Source organism: Myotis lucifugus, unplaced genomic scaffold (assembly GCF_000147115.1).
Source record: "Myotis lucifugus unplaced genomic scaffold, Myoluc2.0 scaffold_269, whole genome shotgun sequence".
In the NCBI taxonomy this organism is placed as follows: domain Eukaryota; kingdom Metazoa; phylum Chordata; class Mammalia; order Chiroptera; family Vespertilionidae; genus Myotis; species Myotis lucifugus.
In genome coordinates, this window is record NW_005871317.1 from 1,083,935 (window position 1) to 1,110,881 (window position 26,947).

The 26,947-nt window shown below is 38.6% G+C and overlaps 1 protein-coding gene and 1 pseudogene across 1 annotated transcript in view; one reads left to right on the forward strand and one right to left on the reverse strand.

The window, feature by feature from the left end:
* The window catches only part of TTC28 (tetratricopeptide repeat domain 28), a 372,574-nt gene that overhangs the window by 186,233 nt on the left and 159,394 nt on the right, over positions 1-26,947 (forward strand).
* LOC106698930 overlaps positions 11,731-26,947 on the reverse strand; it is a 45,133-nt pseudogene continuing 29,916 nt past the window's right edge.

Sequence of the window (26,947 nt, forward strand, 5' to 3'; positions counted from 1 at the left end):
CTTTAGTTGATTAAATTAACTAATGCTATTTAGAATTTGTAATAATTGACTGAGCCTAAATTTTTACCTTTTAACTATCTTTTAGGAGGTATACCAAGAGGCTTAAATGATTACAGGATGAATAAAATTCTTAAGATAATAAACATTCCCCAAATCTCTGGAAATATTAGGCATATAAAAAATTAAGTATGCTGATCCGAATGTATAAGCAGAGCATGGGTTAAGATCCGATAGACTTTGGTTGAGTCCTCACTCACACTTATCTAGTTGTGTGACTTTGAGCAAGTTACTTAAGCTTCTTTAAGCCTCACTTTCCTAACCCATAAAATAGTGGTAATATGTAATAAAACATTAAGCTAAGTTGGGCATAAAGCATGTGGCTGGTTACTCGGTAAGTATTAAGTGTCACAAGAGTCAGTGTCACCATCCTCATCATCTTCATTATCCTTTAGCCATGAAAGCTTTTAGAGAAGTTCTAGTTACTGTGTATACTTGACAGTATTACTACCACCTATTTATCTATTCAAATCTTATTACTAATTCAGATCCATCTCTTTCCTAGAAGGCGGGGTGTGTGTGTGTGTGTGTGTGTGTGTGTGTGTGTGTGTGTGTGTGAATCATCCAAATGCTGCTTGTTCTTTTTTTTTAAATATTCTTATTGCTTCCAGAGAGGAAGGGAGAGGGAGAGAAAAACATCAGTGATGAGAGAGAATCATTGATCAGCCACCTCCTGTACACCCTTTACTGGGGATGGAGCTCGCAACCTGGGCATGTGCCCTGACCGGGAATTGAACCATGACCTTCTGGTTCATGGGTCTACGCTCAACCACTGAGCCACACTGGCCAGGCTGCCCTTTAGTTTTTATTTAGTTAAAGTGAAACATAAGTAATGGAAATAGGTAAATAGGAAAGGAAATTAATGGGGAATAAATATTGCTTGACACTTGACATTTGTACATATAAAAGCTACTTTTTAGAGTGTGTTTTGCTTTGTTTTTAAATGACAAAATGTAATCTGTACTTGATGACAGTCTGGAAAATAATTCTAGTATTGCTTTGGGTTCTCAGCTTCTCCAGACAAAGTACATTTGTTAGGCAGTGTCTGATCCAGGGATTATTGCTACTTAATAGTATTGCCAGAGCCATAATTTTATGTGCTTGTGGCTCTTCTCATCCTTCTCTATTTTGTTTTAGAATGAATGTAGCCCCACGGAGTAACATTTCTAATATTTGCTCTTAAAGGCAGTTTTAGGATTCAAATGTTTCCCCAATGTATCTCACTTTGTCTTTTGCCTTTTGCTTTTTTTCACAAGAATTAAAGGAATAATAAATGAAGATAGTTAAGGTAAACAACAGGAAATAAATCAATAATTTCTTTGTATCCAGGCCAGGGGACACATAAGAATTTTCTAGAAACTGGCCCAGCCAGCATGGCTCAATGGTTGAACCAGGAGGTCATGGTTCGATTCCTGGTCAGGGCACATGCCTGGGTTGTGGGCTCGATCCTAAGTGTAGAGAATGCAGGAGGCAAGCCGATCCATGATTCTCTCTCATCATTGATGTTTCTCTCTCTCTGTCCCTCTCCCTTCCCCTCTGAAATCAATAAAAATATATTTTAAAAAAAGAAAAAATTCTAGAAAGTGAATTTTAGAGATGAAATGGAGTTAGGGAGATCTCATTCTATAGACTAAGAAAGCAAGGTACAAGGTTGTCTACGTAGCCGAGAAAGAGTAGATTTGGAACTAGTCTGCAGGCCTTCTGACTCCTAATTCAATGTTCTTAGCATTGATCCCTACTCTTCTGCATGTGTTTCCTTCCACCTTAAAGTCAGGATGCTTTGGTATTTCTCATTGTGCATCTTGGGCTATTTCCCCTTTTCTAATTATAGAGATTGTTGTCATTTTCCTATTTGAGATCTCTGCTTATCTCGGTTATTAAAAGTAAGCTTATAAGAAAAACACATGGTTCCCACCCCACCCCCAACATACCATTTTATAAATATCTTTCTTTATCCCAGTAATGCCATACTTGAACACCATTCTACTTTTCCAAACTTTTTTCTGACTAGCATAAATTCAGAGTCAGTCTTTCTGAAAGCTTCACCCCACAGTAACATGTAGAATGACATCAAATAAATTTGGCATTTCTTCATGCAATGTCTTATTCACATCATAAGCTGTTTTATTGTGTTACAGAAATTAGTATTGGTACATTATGCAAGAAGTCAAAAACTCCTCCCCTCCCCCCAAGACAGTGTTGTTAAATGTAGCTAAATAAGTCTGGCAAGAATGGGCAATGTATAAAAATAACTTTAAAGAACAAAACTGGGAAGACTGTTGAGAGACCACAAGGACTTAAAAGCAGAAATTAAAAGGAAAATGAAGAGAGCAAAGCAATATGTTTCTTGTTGGGCAGAGCTCCCCTAAGGGACCCTGTATTCAAATACTCTTTCACATCGCATTTGAATCCTTAGCTTCCAACGGCCACTGATACCACAGAGACCCAACAGTGTGTAGTGGTTCCTTCATCTCCCGGGCCTCTAGATGCCTCCTATTACAGCCCCACATTTAAAAATAGCAGGGAAATGAGGGAAAATCATAAACCAGCTATAATAAAATTAGTGCTTGCGTGAAAGACTATTGCCAGAGAACAGCTTTTAGAAGGCCCAGTGCTGCCAGGAGGCCGCTGGGTGTTGGCAGTATCCAGCAGTCACTGGTCAGCACACTGAGACCCGAGCTGGGCGTTTTAGTAAAGATAGAGTGTCTTTTCTTCTTGATCATGCGTGTAAAGAGGTGTGTTTTAAGTAATAGGAAGTAGATCAGAAAAATATATTGTCATAATAAATAAATATTACTCTTTCTTGCCAACATAGAAAAATAGAAATTAAATAACTTTGAAGAAGAAATAATTAGTTTTTCTCAAAAAGACTGATTAAGGGAAGGGTGTCCAAGAGCTAACATCTAAGAAACTAGATGCATTGATACAGAATGCCACCATAACAAAACCCCAACTCTTCATTCATCTGTACGTGGGAAAAGAGCAGGAATTGGGCATGAAGGTATGGTGAGGATCATTGCATTTCTCATTAACTGCATACTTGTAGAAGATCTGGAATTCTCATTACAACTTGAAAGGAAAACTGATTCTTTTAGAATCAGATATTTTCAAACTAGAACGTCCCAGAGCCTGCTCTGGTTCAATGGTTTTTGCGACTAAGTATGCATTACCTTAGCTATTGGCTTTCATTCCCATATATATCATTAACATAGATGAGTCTTGAAGTCAGTCTGCCTTTCAAGGATGTGTTTCAGTAACCTGGATGGAAAGATTTTTCACCTAGCCTCATGAACAGGTCTTTTAAAAGGACTTTTGTTGGTATTCACCCCACCCTGTCTCTGCGGTTGAACTTGTAGCACTCCATTCCTGCACCTACTGCAGGCAGTAGTCTGGATTGCATTTCTTTGTAATAACCTTGTTTCTAGCAGCCTTGGAAAGAATGAGCTGGTGGATTGTAGTACTAATACTGTCATGTGGGCTATTCTGGTGAGTCACCCTCGGTTAAATCTAAAAAGTTGGATCGGCATTCAGAGCACTCATTCTAAGTAAACTCTTCACTAGGGCTGCAGGGGCCAGCCCATTAATCTGGTTCATATACCCCATTTGCTTTTCAATCTCTTGATTGTACAGAGTATGCATCTCCATTCTAAATGGGAAAAAAGAGGAGTCTGTTCTTGATGGTATACTGGCAGCCCTTTAAGTTTATGTAAAGTAAAATACCTGATGTTAAACTTTGAAAATGTCATTAAAGGATTTCACCGCCGCTGAGCAGCTCTAGTCCCAAAGGACTAGATTTCTGTCCTGTATCTTATATAGGAGCGTGGGATATAAATCATTTTAGAGAGATTGCAAAAAACAATTACTGAAATCTTGAGCAAAGACATTTGAATTTAGAAACTATAATGATGTTATTGGCTTTACTCTATCTAGAGCAGTGGTTCTCAACCTTCTGGCCCTTTCAATACAGTTCCTCATGTTGTGACCCAACCATAAAATTATTTTCGTTGCTACTTCATAACTGTAATGTTGCTACTGTTATGAATCGTAATGTAAATATCTGATATGCAGGATGGTCTTAGGTGACCCCTGTGAAAGGGTTGTTCGACCGCCAGAGGGGTCGCGACCCACAGGTTGAGAACTGCTGATCTAGAGAATGCCTATTTCTGATTAGGTACTACAGGTTTAACTCACGTGTGCTGATTGGACAGCAGGATTAATAGTACTAGGTTAATATACATGATGACCTCCCTCTGAAGAACTCAACATATTTTATGTCTCAGCACATTCACTATTTTGACTCTCAGACATCCTTGTTTTCTTCTTGATGTACTTTATTTCTCTTGGTGACAGAAAGAAGTGGACATAGGGAAAGGATCACAAGAAAGCAATGATTGGGTCTCCCGCCCACCAAATTTCAGATATTTTCCCTTGCCTTGTTCCCATTTGCTAAGTGTAATTTGCGCTGGCACCTAGCTGTTTTAGTGTCCTGAATAGCTATCAAAAGGAATGGATTTCCCAGCTTATAAAGTTTTTTCTAGATTGATATGCCAAGATTAGACTTTGGAATGCTGGAGAAGCCTTTCCAGGAACTAGAAATAGAAATCCAGCTGCTTTTTCTTCTCTCTAGAAACCAGTGTTTCTGTGTAGATTGCCAACAGCTTCTCTTTCAAGATATAGAATTAAAAATCATAGAAATTGGAAACAGGAAAGATACTGTAGGTCATTTAGCCTAGCATTTAGTACAATACTCTGCTAATCCCTCACATGCACATAGAAAGATAATTGTCTATTATACAAGATAATTGTCTCAAATGAATATAACTTGGCAACTCAATATCCTGGCCTTCTGATTTTGAGTTTAGAAGTAGTAAAATAGGAAAAGCCCCTTAGTTGATGCAACTCTATTAAAATCTGAATGCTTCAAAACCTTCATTCAAATACACACAACTCATGTCATCATTGAGGTGTTGTCATGTACTCAGTCATTCTGGTGGGGTTTGGCTTTTATAGGGTTAATGAGTCCACAAATTTCACATGCTTAATAATTGTGTATATCCGTTTTCTGTTGCTATAGGAATGCTGCATGATAAAACAATCACAAAACCGCAGGGGTTTACAACAATACACATTTATTTTTGCTTACATATCTCTGGTCAAAACTAGGCTCAGTGGGACTTACATATTTGCAATTAGCTGAGGTCATCTGGGTGGTGGCTAGGGAGCTTCCCTGATCTTGTCCAGCCTCCCACGGATGTGAGACTCCCCCTGGGACAGCTGTGGGTCACCCTGGGCATTCTCTAATTATGTAGACAGAGGGCCAAGTGCTTGGCAAGCTTCTGCTTGTATCACATTTGCTAACATCTTATTGGACTAAGCAATTGAACTTGACTTAGCCAGAGTCAGCACCACATCCTCAATAGGGGACGTGAAGAATTACAACTGTCAATGCCATCACTCTACCACAGTGTGATGGCTTAATTATCTCACAAATGAGCATGATCGAAAATGATACACCCAGGTTATAAATACCGTAATATGTATTGTTTTCTACTTCATTCCTTTTGAGGAAGCAATGAACTTGTCCTCTAAAATAAAAGGACAAAAGGTGACTAGAATCAGTTTACCTCCTACTTTCACATTTTGGTTTCCATTTAATTCCCACAAAAACCTACAAGAAGAATTACTTTAATAACTCTAATAATTATTGTTATCTCTGAAATATTTGGATTGCCTCACCTCTATCTGGGTACTATTGAAGAAGTGATGAGAACTTTTAAAGGCCATTTCTACCCTAAGATTCTTATGATTCAGTGGTTACTACGTAGATTTTCTGAGTATATGTATCATTTACTATGTTATCTTGGCCAAAATGACTTTGACTTTTTGTTTCAACATTACTCTCTCTGCTATTTGTCTTGTTCCAAGAATTTTAAGGAACTTTTTAAATTTAAAATTTTATTTTTCAATTACAGTTTATAATCAATTTTATATTTTATTAGTTTCAGGTGTACAGCATAGTGGTTAGACAGTTATATAACTTACAAAGTGGTCCCCTGATATTTCAGGTACCCACCTCACACCATACATAGTTATTGCAGTATTATTGGCTTTGTTTCCTATGCTTTACTTTATATCCCTGTTACTATTTTATGACTGCCGATTTGTACTTCTTAATCCCTTCACCTTTTTCACCCAGTCCTCCAACCCCTCTTCTCTCTGGCAATCTATTAGTCTGTTTCTCTGTATCTGTGAGCCTGTTTTTATTTGTTTTTTTTTTATTTTGTTCTTTAGAGTCCACATATATGTGAAACCAAGAATTTTAAGTTGATAAATAAGTTGATGTAGGTCAGTTATCAACAACCTAGCATAGGAGATGATTTTTGAGTAGCGCTACTGGTCATTTAGCAAAACTGTGATATCATAACAACAGCTACTATTTACTAAGCCTTTTACTAAGTCTCTCTTGTATCCCACGGGATACATGCAGTTTCTCCTCTCATCCGTACAGGAAGCCACAGAAGTAGGGAATATCATCTCTGCTTTGCAGATATGGAAATTCAGGTTCCTTCCCTGAGGAAACATTTCAGTAGGTGATCTGGTACCCACCTCTTCTCATTTCTTTCTTCCACAAAGACTGATTGGGAGGGAGTGAGTGAGCAATAAGCCATTTGAAAAGCTATAGTTACTAGTTCCTCATGTATGCCAAAAAATATCAAAGGGTGGACACGTGGTATGCGTGAACTCACAAAAGACATTTGCTTGAAATTATAATTGAGCAATACATCAGTTTTTCAGTTCCATTAATTGTGTAATTTGTGCAAGTTGCTAATAATGATTTCTCAAAGTCACATTTTAAATATGGGCACACGATATATAGATGTATGTTGAACCATTTCTTTTAGGCTATTAGTGAAATATCTGTTGCAGATTCTATTTTACAAATACTATGTGTTTACATATTATCTTATTTTTAAGAGGCTCATGGATAAAGTAGATTATCTTATTGAAATCACCATTTTGTAGGTAAAAAAAAGAATATTGGTGGTTTCATATGTTTTGACTTAATATTCAGTACTGTTATCTGTGAGAGAAAATGAGGAATCACTCAGAAGTCACTAGAGATATTTTCATCCTAGACCTTGTTCTTAAACTTCAAACCCATATTTCTGACTTCCTTCCCTTCAACTCTACCAGCGTGTGTCATAGGCACCTTCAGTTCATCAGGTCTGAGCCCAAGCTCTTCATCTCTTCTCCCTCCTTTGTGATCTCTCCGATTCTCCTGGCTCCCTTGATGCCCGTGGCAGACACCTGGCAGTCATGCTAGCCTCTCACAGCCTTCACAGTGAAGGCCATCTTCAGGCCCTAGCCAAGCTGACACGCACAAGCGCACACAGGTTGATATACATCATACATATGCAATATATGTGTATCTGTTTATAGCTTTTAAATATCTTTTTGTTCTCCTTTCCAAGAAACCTTCATCATCTTCCCCTGAACACATTTAATTATTATTTTTTTGCTTATTTCTATGTTGTTCCACAAATGATGGAAGGCACAACAATCTCTGAGTTGGTCCTTTTGCTTACCCACTCTCTCCTTTTGACCCATTTCCCCTAAGACTTCAGAGCAGAATTTCAAAGTGCAAATCTACCAGTGACTCACCACAAATCAAAGTCTAACCTCATTAGCCCTGGCCTTTCCTGATTCAGCTCCTAATTGCCTTTCCAGGACCATTTCCGACTATTCTGTTGGTGGATCCTCTCTTCTAGCCGGAACTAACCTCCTACTCCTTTGTCCTGAGATCAAGCCTTAGATTAAATCTTCATCCTCTCTGCTCAGCGTTCCCTAAATGCTGCGTCAACATGATCTCTTGCCAGATAGACTCCGAGAAGGGTTTAATGAAAAACATTATGTACCCAGGTTCATTGATCTATCAACATCACTCCATTAAGTATACAAAGTACTATATTCTTTTATCTGTTTTGTTCCACATGTATATAAAAATTGACACAGGACTTACTGAGCAGTGTAGATATAGGAAAGTAGGATGATTATATGAAATAAAAGACAGACTGCATCTGTATGTGGTAAAACTATACCAGTTCAGAATTGAATGTTCTTTTTAAAGAAAAAGTAATGTACATATTTTTGATTTTTTTGGCTTACTATTCATTTTTGTGTCACTAGCCATGAGATATTTATTTCAGACTATTTTATATATAATGTATTGTCATATGTGAAGCACAAATGTAATAGATTTATTATTTAAACAAATTTAAATTGAGATATAATTGACATATAAATGATATTAAGTTCAGGTATACAACATAATGATATAATATTTGCATACAGTTTGGGGCAAAAGTAGGTTTACAGTTGTCCATATGTAAAAAATACAATAATTAATAAACAATACAAGAATAAACTCTGTTTTGCAAGCTCACAACTATAAATCTACTTTTGCCCTACCCTGTATATTTTGAAATGATCACCATAATCGGTCTATTAACATTCATCACTATACACTTATAAATTTTTTTGAATGATGAGAACTTGTAAGATTTGCTCGCTTAGCAACTTTCAAATATGCAATACAGAATTATTAACCATTGTCACATTACATCCCCATGACTTATTTATTTTATAATTGGAAGTTTGCATTATTTTGTCCATCCCCCACCTCCCACCTCTGGCAACCAGTCTGTTCTCTGTATCTATAAGCTTGCTTTTGTTGTTTTTAGAGCCCACATATAAATGGAATCATATAGTATTTTTCTTCTCTATCTGACTTATTTTACTTAGCATAACACCCTCAAATTCCATCTATGTTGTCAGAAATGGGGAGATTTCATTCTTTTTTATACGACATATATTCCATTGTATATCTTTCTCTGGAGACTCATCTATCAGTGGGCATTAGGTTGTTTCCATTATCATGGCTATTGTAAATAATGCTGCAGTGAATATAGGGGGTGCATATATCTTTTCAAATTAATGTTTTTGTGTTATTTGGATAAATAGCCAAAAGTGAGATTGCTGAATAACAAGGTAGTTATATTTTTAATTTTTTGAAGCCCCTTCATACTGTTTTCCATAGTGGCTAATGTTTGGTCAGTCCCTGCCTTAGGACTTAACAGTGATTTGTATATAACATATAACTCCTTGGAATCCGTAGCAAATGGCATTCTTATGCCTACATCTGTTAGTCTAGGTCTCGTCATTAAGACTGATTTTATTCTATACATACTTTTAACTTTAAGAAGGAAAATCTCATAGTTATTTGTATCAAAAATGAAGCTATAGGAATAGGCTATTAGTTTATATTAAGTTTCAGTGACTAAAAGATATTGTGGATATATGAGACTTACTTGCGATACTTTGATATGGATAAGAGAAGATCAAAGAAACAAATTGGATAATGAATATATTGCTTTGAAAAATGTAACTTTAATTTAGCCTTGCTGCAGTGTGGAAAACTCTATTTTTCTAGTTTAGTGGCTCAGAACTATTGTTTGTATAAAATCTAATTTACAAAGTCAGTAGCTGAGATAAACATTTGTGTCAGATACAAATGGCTGCAGGGTTGTATTAGTCGTAATAGTTCAAGCTGTGGAACTACCCTGATGTGACAAATAAGAGCCACTGGGGGCTCTGCTCGAACGATGACGTGAACGTTGACTTTTGCCTCCTCTCACAGTATGCTGAGGGAGATTTTAGCCCTGATTTTGCTTCCAAGTACTGATTTCCTTCTCGTTGTTATTATTTCACTATAGTAAGAGAGAGAAAGAATAAATATCTAAAGCCTGAAGCTGTTTCATCTGTTTTTCACATCAAAATTTGTTGATCCCATGTAATATAAGTTTAGTTAGAAATCTTCTGTTAAAATATTTCTGATACAGAATCTTAGAATATTAGATCTCAAAGGACCTTAAAGATCATCTAGCCCAGTGTTTTCTGGACTGAGTTCTAACTGTATTTTGTAAGATGTTAAAAGGTGTTCCAATAATAAAAGGGTTTTATGGGCATAGTAAGTGTCTGATATCCAGGGCTAAAAAGGAAGCTTAGTAGGCTTCTTCCTGTAGGAGTTCTCAGAGTTTTAAATGTGCTAAGGTGCTTTGTTAATAATAAAGGGATTAAATAGAGGGGTTATATAAGTAGGGAGAGTGACTCAAATTTATTGGAATTCTTCTTATGTGGAAAACATATTAACATCTATCAGAAGCATCCAGTTAAAATAGTAACACAGAATATGCCTCTTTGCTGCTCAGAACCATGGAAATAGGTTCCCAGCTCACAAAGAATAAAAGCCAGGGTTCTTTTTAAAAATCTTATTTATTTATTTATTTATGTATGTATGTATGTATGTATGTATGTATGTATGTATTATTTTATTGAATTTATTGGGGTGGCATTGCTTAATAAAATTATACTGGTTTCAGGTATTCAATTTTGCAACACATCATCTGTATATTGTATTGTGTGTTTACCACCCAGAGTCACAACTCTTTCCATCACCATTTATTCCCCCTTTACCTTCTTTTACCTCCCCCCACACCTCTTCCCTCTGGCAACAGCATAGTATAGACTAATGGATACAGAGAACAGACTGACCGTTGTCAGAGGGAAGGGGAAGGGGGCTGGGTGAGAACAGTGAAGGGATTAACCACAGAAAAAAAAAGAAAGACTCATGGACCCAGACAAAGCCAGGGTGCTTACCGAGGCCTCCAAGACCCTTCAAGGTTTGAGCTCCTGACTCTCTCTAACCTTTCTTGCCACTCCCTTCCCTGCTACAGGCACACTGGACCTTCTCAGTGAGGTCTTCTCGGATTATCCCATTGCCAGTATTCTCTATCCCCCTCACTGCTCTTTTTCTCCATAGCACACAATGTCTTCCATTATACTAACTCCATCGTTGCCTTATTTAAGTTTTTATTGTCCGTTTCCTCCTACTGGAGTGTTGTTCAGTGACAACAGAATTTTTGTGTATTTTGTTCTCTGTTGTACCCCTGTCATCTACAATACTGCTTCACACATAGTAGAAACTCAACAACTGTTTGTTAAATGAGCTAATTGTCCTTGAGAGAAATCAAGAGTCTATATTAGGGTAATATTCCCGAGACTTGGAAGAAGGTACAGATGTTTATCACCTCCATCCCGAGTGGAGGAGGAGAGGCACAGCAGAGCTCGAGGGTCCTCTCTGGGAAGTCCCTGTGAGGAAACAGTTGTGTTATGATCTTGTACCGTGAATGTGGTGACATTTTCCTTTCTAGGACCAAGGGTGAGAAGGGGAAGTAGGAGGAAATTAGGTCTGAGGATTATGAAATACGAGTAGGTGGTATTGCTCATCTTACTGTGCTACACCCCTGTAATCACAACCGGTGTCACATGAAAGGACAAGGGCAGCCCTCTGGTGTGGTCTGACAGCGAACCCTTAGTCTAGAGCTGATTTGGTCCTGAGTCCAGGAAACACTGGCCTGTCATTCTTTTAGCATGTATTTACGGTACACCAAGTCATGCCAAACAAGGTAGACAAGGAACAGTTTTATTTGAGGGATGTTATTTCTCCAGTGACAGATTTTAGTGTGTGTGTGTGTGTGTGTGTGTGTGTGTGTGTGTGTGTGTTTTAAAGAAAAACCAAACAGGCTTGATTCACTTTATTTTTCTTGTATAAAGTTATGTGGTGGCCAGAGCTGAAGCCCAGGTCCTCTGCACAGAAACTCTAGTGTGGGTCTTTGCACAAGATGGCCAATGAATTCCTCATAGGGACACTTGGTGAACATGGTCTTTTTCCAGAGGTTGGGAGTGAGATAGCTGTAGGTCTTGGATATGACATCAGAGGTGGCCTTGGTGAAGTTACCTAAAGTGGCAATGCAGCCCCTGGCCGAGGTGTAGCAGTTGTTGATTCTGGCCATTGTCAGCAACTTCATGGGCACAGAGGCTGACACGATGCCAGTGCCCCTGGGGGCAGGGATGAGGTGCACAGCACAGTGCCACAGTGGCCAGTCACCTTGCAAGGGACAGTCTGGGGCTTGCTGATCTTGTTCCCCCAGCAGCCTCACCCCACAGGGACAATAGAGAGCTTGGCCAGGATGAAGGCCCCTCAGATGGCAATGGTACTTCTTTGGAGCACTTAACACCCAGACCAACATGTCCATTGTAGTGCCAATGGTGACAAATGCCTTGGACTGGGTCTCTAGCCAATGTGGGTCTGCGTTTGCACAGGAATAATCAAAATCTTATCCTTAAGGGATGCCCCCAGGAAAAAGTCAATGATCTCAGATTCCTTGATGGGCAGGGAGAAGAGATAGATCTCCTCCAGGGACTTGATCTTCATGTCCTTGACCAGTTGGCCCAGTTTGGTGATGGGAATCCATGCCTTGTCCTGGACCTTGCCTCGCAAGCTTTGCAGCCTCAGCCTGGGCCAGAACCTGGCCACGACCTGGCCTCCATTGCAGAATCTCCCACGGAAGCCCCTGCGGTCTCCCATTCCAGGGCCCCCGGGACCTCCACGCCCTCCCACAGCACCTGCGCCATCTGCCGTTTGGTGCTTCCTCAGAGAGGAAGTGTTCTGTTTTGTTTTTGAAAAGCTCGTTCACTTGGTTTCAGGATTTTGATATAATTTCACTTTTTATTTTCCAAATCCATCATGTTAAAAATGAATTCCTTTTTTGTTTTTCAAAAAACAATAAAAGGCAAGGTTGGAGACTCAGTGCTATAATAATAATTCTAGTTCTGGCCCCAAAGAAATAGACTTTTATGTTTTAGCTGTCTGGCTTGTTGGGATTCCTATCACATATTTATAAAAAAGAAATAAGAGAAAACTTTTAACCCTATTCTTTTCCAGATGGGTAAAATACACAACTTTGGTTTCCTTAGCTAATGAGAATGGATAGTGTCCTGGAGAATTAGTCCATAATTTGTCCCCTTTAATGCAAAATGTTATAATACAAAACCACAACTACTAATTTTCCACTTCTACTCCTGCTTCATAAAAAGAGAATTGTTTAGAGGTATGTTTATGTCCCGTGAGATTATGCTTTAGGGCATGATTGCCCTAAACAAAGCACAAGCTCTACGATTCCTAATAAATTATTACATCTTCCACATCTGTTCTTGTCTTTTCTCTGAAGCATTCATCCAAGAGAACACAGCATTAACTGCAAGTACCAGAATCGTGGGAAGACGTTTTGCTGATAAATGCATTGACAGTTGATTTGTTGTGATTAGAGGAAAACCTCAGTGGTAGAGGGCTTGGGGCTAAAAACTGACTTTCTTTCTCTTCTGCCAGACAGTGTCTCCTTCTGCCCATTCCCCCTTTCCGTGCGCTTTCCTCTTGAGAGAAATCATGTGATCCTGTCACTACAGTTTTTAATGCCAAATATCTAAGTGTCTTTAAAATGCAGCACAACACTTTTAAAGGCAAATAGTGAAGTAGTTTCATCTGACATTTCCATTATAACTGCTCTTAGTGGATTCTAGACATCATACATAAAGGTGGTGAGCTGATTCTTTTTTAAAAAAAAATCATGATGCAAACCCATTGAGCTGTCTTTTCATATTTGGTGCTCCATCCATTGAACATGCAACACATTTTTTTTCTTAGAAATGTGATTTGATCAGAGAATATCTATAATAGTCTGGACTAGATTTTTCTAGCATTTGTCTTATATTTTAGAGACACAGCCATTTCTCATAGTTTTGTGACATACCTATGTATTGCTGAACTAACATCAATTGCTTTGTTATCTCTAGGATTGTGAATCCAAACTGGAAAAAAAAACCCCACACAAATGTTAAGTTGCCATCATTACTGTCAAATTGTTCTTTCATATAGAAGTTACAATTGTATTCTCAGACTTTGTATACACTATTTGTTTTTAAATCTTAGAAGTTTTGTTGTTGTTGTTAATCCTCACCCCAGGATATTTTTCCATTGATTCTAGAGAGAGTGGAAGGGAGGGGGAGAGACAGAGACAGAGAAACATCGATGTGAGAAAGACACATCGATTGGCCATACAGCCTGCAACCGAGGTACGTGCCCTTGACTGGAATTGAACCCGTGACCCTTCAGTCCGAGGGCCAACACTCTGTCCACTGAGCTAAACTGGCTAGGGCTAAGTCTTAAAAGTTTTATTAAATTTATTTTTACTCATGCATTAAATATTTAATGAATACCTATTATGAGCTATAGAATAGTGTATAATGATTTCAATGCAGTTGGTGATCAATCAGCCAATGTGTTTCTAAAGCCAATAGCTGAACCATGTAACTAATAACTTCTGTTGGGGAGGAGCAGAGGGGCAGAACGTTGATCTGGGCTTGTTGGATGAGTTAACTACCATCACATCTGTCCCTCTAGTCAGGCTCTGCTAGAGGATAGTGCCAGGTCTTTGGTGGCTTTGAACACAAACCTGCGTTTCCCCTAATGTCCACATCTTTAAAAGACTCCAGCAGTGCTCATGGAGATGAAACTGGCAATATGAAATGAGGGGAAAATAGATCCCAGCATTAAACTTATTGCAAATGAAATTTTTTTTTCTGGTTTCAGCTATTTTCATTTAGATAAGCTTCTAGGAAGATGAGACAACACCATCTGCATTTATGGGTTTAATCATGGCAGTTACAACTTAACTACCTGGCTTCAGTATTGTGGAGAGACATATACCATCATCCGCCTCTTCCCCTCCTTTCTTGATTTTGCAGCCATTCTCAACTCAGTACATTTTAATAGTTGGGATATAAAATCGCAGGTGTGGCATGTTTAAATAATTGAAGACTTCATCATCTTATTTTTCAAGTGATATACTGAAGCTCTGTTTTTGTGAGGGAGTTGTAGCTGATCTTAACCAATGTCTCTAGCTACTCTGGGTAATGGGACAGGAGTTGTTGAAAATCTGTTGGAATTGCTCTATCAAATGATTTGAAGCAAAAGATAGAAATGAAATTACTCCAATGTTGGCCTAGGGCTGTTCTGGAAAGAGTTGTAGCATGTTACCATGTAACTTCCTCATGTGCACATATTATGATTCTGAATATTTTATGCCTCTTTTTGAGTTGTGTTCTCATTGCATATAGTACAGTTTAATTTCCTCCTCTTAAAAAGAGTAACTGAGTGGAAAATGTCTTATAGCTAATCACCATTTGTTTTGGTGGTCTAGGAGAAATGCTGATGGTCCTGGTGTGAACTTTGGTTTTAATAACACTGAATATGTAATAATGAGAGAGAGAGAGAGAGAATGAGAATATCTTTTTGATCAGGGAATTTTTTAAATGGATAGTGGAATGGAACCACTCTATCTCATAGCCCTTTTCATATTTCAAAGCATGCATTTTCTCATGTTTTAATATTGGTTAGTATAAATATTAATTGTCCCATACTTAGACTGTGTACACAGCTCAAAAAAGGTTAAATAAATTGGTTAAGATTGCTCAATTAATTATTAATCATATGCCGCCATATATTTGTGAATCATTTTGCATTTTAGTTAGTAATGAACACATATTATATTTTTGTTTATTTTAACAGTGTCAGTCAGGTATGGAGTCCAGCTCTCTCATTCCCCTCTGTTCTTCTAAACTGGTGTTGGCAAACTTTTTCAGTAAAGAGTCAGGTGGTAAATACTAGTACTTTAGGTTTTAGGGCCAGACAGTTGTAATTACACACCTCTGCTATGGTAGCATGTGAAGACAGTCATAGATAATAAATGAATGGGTATGGCTATATTCCAATAAAACTTTCTTTTTTTTCCAAAAATAGGTGGTGGATGGGATTTGGCCAACCCTTTCACTAAACCAGTAGCTTCTAAACTTCTCCTTACTAAAGGGCCTTTTATGGTTTCCATCTGTGAATCTTCCAGTCCTCCATGTTTTGAAAGTTGGACTTTCAAACACACCCAATATTGAATAGTAATGAGTTCACTCTCTCACACTGAAATGATCAGTATGAATAATCATGTGACTGGACTGTGCTGATGGAATTCCAGGCACAGCAAGGAAACGTGACGTGTAGTTAGACTGCATAGCTTACAGTTTCTAGAGGCTTTTGAAATCTTGAAAATAGTTTATGAATCTCCACGACTTGTCTTCCAGGACCATGATTTGTCATTACTTACATTAGACACCTCTCTTATGTGTAGAATTAACTTCCTAGTTGAGTATTAATTGAAGTGTTATAATTAAGTGGCTGGGAGTCCTCATTTTAATCTTGAGCAAAACCTCAAAGATGCTGCTCTGAGGATAGTGAATTGGTCTCAACATGAAATAGCGAGTGAGAGGCTGGTCTTCAGGCCTGACCTCTGAGGTAATGTCTCGGAACTGAGTTTTCAATAAAATAGATAAAGGATTTTTATTAAGTTTCCTGAGCTGGAAACACATCCATCCTCTCATTTTGCTGGACAATGTGTTTACCATTAAGGGCCTGCCAGCCTCGGTAAGAGCTCAGGGCAGCCATGGAGGGCATGTAACCCTGCCGCAGGGGAAGTGAAGCTTGGCTGAATCCCGGTTGCATCACAAGTCCTGGCGGAGGGGCTGCCCTTTTGCCCTTGTCCTGGGGAAATTCATCAGTTCCTAGAGCTGCTAGAGATTGTACGACATTATCTCATCCAGCCCTCTGACTCCAAGTAGGAATTGACTTAAATTATCTCTGGCAAAGGAGAATGTCTTCGTGTACTACTTGTATAATTCAAAATTAATCGTAAAGATGTATTTTTTAAAATTACCTGTGGGAGATTTTGTTCTACCTCCTCCTACAATCTGCAGGGATGGTGAGTCACCTTGCTAACCTATGGGAAGTAACGATAATAAAGATAATTAGAGCTTACACATTTTTGAGCATTATCTATGCAGATACTGAAGAAAACTTTCTATGCAGTCACTTACTTAATTCTCACAGCTTTCCAGTGGGGCAGACACTGTTCTTGTCTTCATTTCGCAAATGAGAAAACTCAGGGTTAGAGCTCCCAAGTGGCCGAGTTGGGATTTGAAACCAGGGTTTGTCTCATTTCACAAGCTGTGCTCTCAACCTCTGTGTTACTCTGCCTTCACTAGTTATGGTACTTGGTTTGTTTTCTAATTGTGTGTTTCTTCTGGGAATAAATAATTAGGCTATATAAATAATTATACGATGCAGTGTAAATGGAAGGATTTGGGGGATTAAGGAATTAATGTTATTCTTATAAATCCTACCTAGTATTAATTAACATGTGCAGTACGAAGTATTTATTTATATGGTAAAACTGGTGTAAAAGTAAACAGTTTGCATAGTTCTGCATTTTCTCCCTTTGCCACACTGCTTTAAGTTTTAGTTTTTTCTTACTATGTGGAAAAATAGAGAAGCTAGACTAGAGAATTATCAAGCCCTCGTGGAAAGAGTTAGGAAACATACTTACAAGAGAACTATGATTTGAAATAAAAGTGTGGACTTTGATTCTTGGCCCCATATGAGTTAGACGCTTCAGAGGTTTACAAGACATTTTGGGTAGGATCCTTTTTCTCTCCCTAAGTGAGCATCAATGGAAAACAAACTCCAGTGTGGCTTAGTGGCTGTATATTAGGAAGGGCAGAGCTGCAACCAGAAAAATGGGATCACTCTTGAACTGAATTAAAAAAAAATTACCTCTTTATTTGGTTAGTGCATATAACAAGGTATATATGGGTTATCTTCACAATATTTTTGTAGTTGGCAGTGTTGAGAATTGTGTTCTGTTTTGAATTCGAATGTCCCCATAATTTAAGAGTACCTCTGGAATTAACTCTCATTTTTCCATGGCATATAAAAGTCTGAGAAAGTAGTAGAGATTATAGTAAATTCAACCCCCAGCCTGGCCCCTGGTTTCCAGGCTGGCTACAGTGCGAACTGTCAGGGAGATAGATGGGGGCTCTAAGGTTTCCTGGAGTTTTCAGCCATGTGTGGGCACCACATGTGGTGTGTTCAGTGAATACAAATACAAGAACACATGCTGTTTCCATTAGGGACACTTCAGACCCCTCTCTGTCCCCAGCCTTACTGCAGAGTTGAATGGGTCATTTATCATAGGCCACTTACTGATACTGACTGGCGTTCAGGCCCTGCTATAAGTAAGCAGCAAAACAGTGTGACTTAGTTCTTTTAGAATGCTTACCGTATACTGATACTATTTCTTAACAGTTCACATGTTCATATGCAGAGAAGAAGCATTTAACTAGCTGCTTATAGAGTGGAATGTATTTAAAATACAAATCTGACTATGTGTCTACCTTCCTTAAACCTTTCAATGAGTTATGAGAATCAAAATCATTCAAGACTGGGTTCTGTCTTCTCTGCAGCCTCATCCCTTGCGATTACCTCTAGAAGGCTGAACTGCTGTTCGCTCTGCACATATATAAGTTTTGGCCTTCCCTTGACCTCTGCTTCTTTGCTCATTTTGTTGACAAGGCCTTTCTCTGCCTTCCTTGTCAAAGTAAAGCATCTCATTTTGTAAGACTTAGGTCAGATATCACCTCCTCCAGCAAAGCCTTCCCTAGTTCTCTTTCCCCAGTCTGGGCTTGGCATTTCCCTCTGAGTGCTCAGAGAATGGTGAGATGTCATCTGTCAAGGCAGCTCTTCCCTCACTGTATGGAAACAATGTTTCTCTCTCATGGTGTGAGCAGCTTCATGTGCCCAGCCCAGTGCGTCTAGCAGGGAGGAGGCAACCACTTCGGATTCTTGAACTGAGTTGAACTGCCTTGTAAGCAACTCTGAGCCTCACTCAGGCGCAGTCACATATGATTCTCATTATATTCCTTATCCCAGTGCCGTACACACCCACACCATGAGAAAGTTCAAGCTGAAGAACTGGCCGACAGTGTGACTCCCTCAATTTTCCATGATTGAAGAGCCCAGATATACAAACCGTACAATCTGTTTCCTACGTGAGTGTTGTCTCTGGTGGTCCTCCCAGGCACCTAGTAGCCACATCATCTATTGGTTGCATTTCGGAGAAAAATAGTATCTTAGAAAGAGTGCCTGGTATCTTGATGATCTGATACAGTTCCCTGTTTTATTTGGCATAGCTGCCCAGGGTCGGACAGATCTTGTCCTCAGCCAGGGCTTTCGTAAAATTCCTCACTGCTTCAGTGTGTGATTGCGTGCTGTCCACTTTCAAGAAATGCATTTTCTTCCTAACCAGGTGCTGGGATGTATGCAGAATGGTTTAAGAACTGTTTTCATTGAGGTATAGCACATCCTCACCTTTAATTCTATCTTATTATTTTTACTAGTTTGCCACACTTGGTCTTTTTTCTTCTTGTCGTTTCTTAAAGAGGCCACATAGCACAATGAGAAAAATAGGAGCTTTGAAGTCTGAGACCTGGGGTGCAAGCTGAACTTCACCACTTCCTAGATTGCGATTGACTGGTGGCTTAACCCCTTTGAGCCTCAGTTTTCTCATTTGAAAAATGGGGATGGTTCCTATGTCATTAGGTTGGTGTGAGGATTCACTGAGATAATTTACACACATAAAGTGCCAAATACTTCGATCGCTGTGATCATTACCACGTGCAACTAGGCTGGGGTCTATTGGGGATATAAAGTACTGACACTTGAAACAAGTAAGTAGCAGTTATATGGTATAATATGGAAGGTGGCAAGATTAGCTCCTCGAAGAATCACAGAATGTTTAAAGAACAGAAAAGAGCCTTAGAGGCTATCTAGTTTGACCCTCTCCCCTAAAAAACAAGGTTTAAGTTCCGACTTATCATTATCTGTATCACCCAGATTCACTTCCTTATCTGTAAAAGCAGGGGAAATCATGAATATGTATTTCTCTACTTCGTAGAAGTGGCTTACGGGTGTAATGAAGTCATTACTATGTGCTAGCAAATAGTATTTGTATATCTGTAATTGTGATTAATAGGAGATACAGAATCTTCCTACTGAATTTTGGTTTTATATTAAGTATAGTTGAAGCCAATGATTTTTCCCCCTCATGAATCATGGAAAACTGTTAAAATAGTTATTCAGTTCTCATACATCTGTTAAAGAAAATTTCTGCTTCTGAACATTATCGAAACCCCAAAGGGAAGCTACTGTTCCCTGCCATTTGTGAGTGTAAGCATGACTTCAGAAAAACAACTTTCCACAACATAAAAATGAAGTTCTGGCCTGCTTTCCCTTTCTACATTCTGCTCCAGCGAGCTCTAAGGGCATCTGAATGATAACTGCTTTCTCTCCGTACATAATGTCTCCACTTGAACTTATCTTGCTTTTAGGCATGGCACGAGCAACATCAGGCTGGGCACTCTCAGTAGACCTCCTCCTAGGTGTGTGGGGACAGGCAGCTAGATCACTTTCACTTCACTGAGCTGTGAAATTGACACCAAATTGTGCCATTAGCTTATTTCTGAAGGGTACGTTGTGCTGGATGGTCTCTTCCTGCGAGCATGGTACATGAAAAAAAAATGACAAGATAAAAATGTCCCATAAATGAACACGAGTGAAGAAATTTAGATGTAATTTGTCATGAGTTAAAACATTGAATAATGTATCAAGAGCCCCTGGAAGCAGAGGTGCTTCGAATTCAGAGCATGTATTTAGTACTTGGGGAAAAGAAAATGTAGAGCTTTGGGTTTCTCTTTTGAAGATTTTCATCTGCCTTCTTTATACCCTGCTAGCAAGAGAACAATCTTTTTTTGCAATCAATTAAGTCATCCAATAGCACTTATCTATATGTTCACTGATTTAGGTGTAGTGGTGTGTTTATGTTGAGTCTTTTCCCTCCCCATAATTAAGTCCTTCTTTGTCTACCCTTTGATTAGAAAATCGAGATAACTTCTTTCTCAGTAAAATCTTCCCCCTAGGAATAGTTGAAAGGTGCTGAAGAGTAACTGTAAATGTGGTGGTTGGAAGAGATTTCTCTGAATGGACTCCACATCATCCTGTGAGAGCATTCTGCATGGTGCTGTTCTTTATCGAGCATTTGTGCTTTCTGTTTGCTCCTTTCCCAGATGTCCACTTAGCTCACTCATCTCCTTCAGGCTTTTACTCAAACCTACTCCAAACCTACCTGTCTGCCTTCTCTGCTTTGTTCTCCCCTCAGAACTATTGCTGTCTAACTTATTGCCATGTTTACTGCTTCTTGACACATGATATATTTTACAACTTAACACATCTGAAATTGGGGGTGTCTAACAACCAAGGACATCTTTAATTCTGAAAAATATGTATATTAATATCTTCATTTTATTTTTCTCACCGCTGGAATATTAGCTCCATGTGGTAAAGAGTTCTATTTATGTTGTGCATTCTGTATCTCTAGCGCCTATAATTGCCTGTCACAAAATAGGTTCTCAGTAAATACTTGTTGAATGAACTGTCTAGCTAGCTTCAAGGGACTAGGGGGAAAAGCTATTCTACATTTATTCCTCTATCCTTGTGTCACCCTCTGCTTCTCAACTCCTGTGCACAGGACATTTCCATACAACAAATAGTCAGCCAGGCAAAAATGTCAATAGTACCACAATTGAGAAATCCTAGTCTAGAAGCAGTGAGAGGTGATGGAGGTGGAATAAGATCTCAAGGAAGATTAGCATCTTCTTCAAGGCAATTGCTTCAGGAGAGGCTATTCATTATATGTTGTCAGGCAAAGGAAGACTAACCCCTTGGGAGTCCTCGGTCCTCGGTTACATCAGAATATGCCCATATGTCTTCATTCTTTTGTCCAGGGGCCCATTCCTTCATAGTCAGTGCCAGAATTAGTTTCCAATAATCTGAAATCTGGGTTCAGAAAATAAGGGCTTCTTTCAGGACAGTCATAGAAGCTTTCTGTTTTCTTATCCTGACCTTAGGCTGGGAATTGAAAGTGCTAAGTTCATAATTTTCTTTTTCAAGTTCTCTACCATACTTAGAAGCAACCAACCAAGCCTACAGTCTTGATAATCTATTTTCATTTATATGGCAGCAGCATTTTGGTTATCCAAAGTGTTGTCCTTTATTGGCATTGAGTTCAGGTGACTGTAGGGAAGAGAGGGGGAGAGACAGAGAGAAACATCGATGTGAGAGAGACCCATCAATTGGTCACGAGCCTGCAACCGAGGTATATGCCTTTGACCGGAATCGAACCCAGGATCCTTCAGTCCGAGGGCTGATGCTCTATCCACTGAGCCAAACCGGCCAGGGCAAGGTTGTTTTCTTTTCTGGACAATGAAAAGACAAAGAACTTGCCCCTGGTGTGAAGGTGCAGTCCTGTGTGGCAGTCACCTGTGAATGCATTGTAATAAGTCTTGTCTGGATCTCCTGAGTGAGATTTAATAACCTGCAGGAAGCTTCAGTGGGATCAATACGCCTTTCACAGCCAGCAGAGCTCTATGGGACTGCTGCCTATCCCAAGAATTCTGCCTCGGCCTCACTGCAGAGGGCCTTTCCGTGGCCAAGGACGTTTGCTTTCACTCTTTGACTGTCTCTCTGGTCCGTCATACTGCCTTGGGTTGCTGTGACGACTGCATTTTTCTTGGTCAGGTTTTGTCACCTTTCACAGCAGAAGTGATGCCAGTCGGAATCTGCTGTTGCAGGACGTGGGCTACTGCTACATTGGCTTTTCATTCTGTCATTTCCAACTGGTGTCTGTCATCTGGTGACCAGCCTGGAGAGCAGGTTCCCACTACTTGAATATTCCGTCTGGAGCCCAGACACATTGTGTGTGCACGTCCTATTTATTACCACGTCATGAGGCAGTCATTAGAAACAGAATTGTGCTCTTCTTTAGAATTTTCAAAAAATTTAAGCATCTCAGTGTTTTAATGGAACTGTAATTCTCAAAATCTTCTCAATGAGAGGGGAAAACATTATCATTTATATCTGGTACAAGAGGAAATTTTTGAGAAGTTGAGCTGGGTCTAACTCAGAATGAGGCTTCAGAGTTCTTGCCATCCACCCTGAATGATCATTCTTAACTCATGATCATTCCTGGCTCATGTGCTTGTGGAGTGGAAGGGGTGCTGGGGACCCAGTTTTCATGACCAGCAGCCCTTAGGAACATGCTTTTTGCTTCTCACTCTACTAAACTGTTAATAACGTTGGTTTGAGGACTCCTTTACTTTAATTATACAATCTCAAATAAATAGAATAAGAAAATAGTGAAATTACTCGAATCTGGAGTGTTTAATATGCTAGTTGATTCCATATTTTATTTGTTTACATTAGAATAGGGCTCAGGTGAATTGAATAGTTTTAGAGTTGGCCTTTGCTGGGAACAGTTGCTAATAGTTCATTATGATAGCTGTTAAAAATTAATTACCTTCTTGACCCATTTGGTCCCTCTTGTTTTAGCTAGCTTAACTTAATTTTTTTGGTACATGTTTTAAAACCAAATGGAGGGCTTATTTGTTCTTTGTGTGAGTATTAAAGGCAGTAGATAATCTATTCAAAATTTACAAGATTAGCTATCTTTTCCTTTGAAACTAACTTTATTATCTACTGGGGGTTGTTTTTGTTTCTAAACAATCTGGAAAATACTTATATTTTGTTTGTTGATTTAAATAGAAATTAAAAAATAGTTCCTACCAATAGAGAGGAGCCTTCATGGTCTTAGAGTGACTCTCCTCAGATCTGGGGTGTAATCTGGGCACGTGTACTTTATAAATTTTATTTTTATTTTGATAAAACATAACATAAGATATACCATTTTAACCATTTTTAAGTGTACAGTTCAGTGGTATTAAGTTTATTCACATTGTTGTTCAACCATCACCACCATCCATTTCCAGAACTTTTTCATTCCCCATTTGAAACACTGTGCCTTTTTAACATTAACTCCTTATTCCCCTCTCACTACCCTACCAGTCCCTGGTGACCACCATTCTACTTTCTGTGCCTATGAATTTGACGACTCTCGTTATTTCTTATAAGGGGATCATATAATACTTGTCCTTTTGTGCCTGGCTCATTTCACATAGCATAATGTCTTCAGGATTTATCCATGTAATAGCATGTGTCAGAATTTCCTTCCTTTTAAAATATATTAAATATAAATATGTCCTTATATGTATATGCTACATTTTGTTTATCCATTCATCTGTGATGGACACTTGGGTTGCTTCTACCTTTAAAAAAAATCTTTATTGTTGAAAATATTACATATGTCCCCTTTTTTCTTGCATTCACCCCCTGTAGCTCACCCCCGCCCTCTGCCCTAGCCTTCACCACCCTGCTGTCTGTGTCCTTGGGCATGCATACATGCATACAAGTTTTTTGGTTGATCTTTTCCCACCTACACACCCCTGCACTCCTGCTTTCCCTCTGAGATTTGTGAATCTCTTCCATGCTTCTATGGTTTCTACCTTTTTATTGTTATAAATAATGCTGCTATGAACATGGCTAAAAGAATTAAAAGCAGGGACCCAAAATCTGCTCAGTGTTCCTGTTTTTAATTCTTTTGGATATATAGCCAGAGTGGAATTGCTGGGTCATTTGGTAATTCTTTGTTTAATTTTTTGAGGAATCGCCATACTGTTTTCCACAGTTGCTGCACTGCTTTACATTTCCACCAGCAGTGCGCCAGGGTTCCAGTTTTCCACATTCTTGCCAACACTTTTTTTTCTTCTTTCTTTCCCCCCCCCTCTTTTTCTCTCTCTCTCTCTCCTCTTTTTCTCTCTCTCTCTCTCCCCTCCCTCCCTCCCTCCCTCCCTTTCTCTTCTCTCTCTCCTATATCATTAAGTGGCTATATTATAAAAGGAGAAAACTCACAAATAAATAACTTAAGCTTCCACCTTAAGAAACTAGAAAAAGAAGAGAAAACTGGCAAATTGATCCCAAAGTAAGCAGAAGAAAGGAAATAATAAAGATCACATCTGAAATCAATGAAATAAAAAAAGAAAAAAAATACAGAAAATCAATAAACCCTGAAGCTGGTACTTGGGGGAAAAAAAATCAATAAAATTGATACTTTAGTCAGACTGAACAGTAAAGAAACAGAGAAAACACAAATTACCAATATCAGAAATGAAAGAGCAGACATCACTAAAAATATTAAAAAACTAATAAGGAAATGTTATGGTTTATGGCAATCTGTGCCAATAAATTTAATAACTTAGATGGAATAGATAAATTTCTTGAAAGATGAACATTACCAAAGCTCACTGAAGAATAACTAGATTACCTGGATAACCCAGTTTTACTAAAGAAATAGAATTGATAAATTGGACTTTATAAAAATAAAAATCCTGCATTTTGAAAGATACTGTTGAGAAAATAAAAAGAAAACAAATAATACACTTTAAAAATTAGTAAAAGAGTTGAACAAATAATCCAAGAATGGCAGTGAAAAGCAAAAACAACATAAAATATGCTAAACATCAATACTTTTTAGAGAAATACAAACTTAAGCCCTACGTACCTATTAGAATGGCTAAAATTGAAAGGACTGACTATGCCAAGTTTTGGTGAGGATGTGGAAGTACTGGAATCCCCATACACTGCTGCTGAGAATGTGAAATTGTACTACCACTTTAGAAAACAGTTTGGTAGTTTCCTGAACATGTTAAACACAGACCTATAATATTACCCAGCCATTTCACTCTAGAAAAGAAAGCTTATGTCCACACAATGAACGTTCATAGCAACTTTATCTGTAATAGCCCAAAAGCTAGAAATAATCCAAATATCCCTCAACAGGTGAATGGATAAACAAGTTGTGGTTATATCCAAATAAGGGAATGCTTCTCACTAACAAAAAGGAACAAACTATTGAAACTATTGGTACATGTAACAATATGGCTGAATCTCAAAATAGTCATGTTGTGTGAAAGAGATCCCCCTCCCCACAAAAAGAGTTCATACTACATGATTCCACTTACATACAACTCTAGAAAATACAGACTATTCTTTAGGCACAGAAAGCAAATCAGTTGCCTAGGGATGGGGTGATTGGGGAGGGGCTTAAGGCAGGGATTACAAAATGGCGGGAGGTAACTTTTGGGATGATGGATATGTTTTCACAGATGTGTATAAATGTCAAAGCTTATCGAATTGTACACTGCCAAATACGTATTTTTTATTTCGTCACTTTCCTCAGTAAATAAATTGCATGCTATTTTGAATTATCTGTGCAATTCTACCCTTCTTCAGATCATTATGATACTTTCCCACCATATTTGTGTTATTGTTGGTCCATGGCAGAAAAGTTCATCTTAATTTGAAGAGTTGATTGGAGACATTTCCCTAGGTGGAAGCAGGAATGAGTAACTTGGAATCATGGAGTGAAAATATGAGGTACTCTTGTTTTTTCAGTGAGATGTGGCATAGTTGTGAGGTTTATGATGGGATCATTAATGTGCAGACAGTGTAGTTTAAGGAGCATGGGGTTTGGAGGCAAACAACTTGTATTTTTTCATTTATTGGTTCTTACTAACATTGGAAAAGTTTATTAATCTCCGAGCCGTAGTTAACATTGTAGGGTTTAGAACAATTGCTGTGAACACATTTTATTCAGGAGTCAATTGTTGGAACCTCCTTAAATTGGTATCAGCAAATAAATAAATAAATAAATAAATAAATAAATAAATAAATAAATAAAAAAGAATGTAATCACATAGAGATATGTAATGAATTCTGGGGCAGGGAGTTCAGTGGGAACCTAGATGATTTCACTCATCCTCCCCGCCTGCCTGCCTGCCTGCCTGCCTCCCTCCCTCCCTCCCTCCCTCCCTTCCACCCTAGTTCAGAACCTTCTGTTTTCTCTGTGCACATTGGCCAGACACACAGCATCCTGAAACCTAGCTCTGCCTCAGTCTCTAGCTCCCAGAATTGGTTGCTAGTTCCTAGTTGTCAGCAGAAACTAGAGTCCCTGAGGCCTGATAACACATTCTCAGAAGAGGTCATCTGACTGAGCTGGGTTCTGGGCCCTTTGAGGTATAATGAGCCATGGCTGGAAGGGTAGTC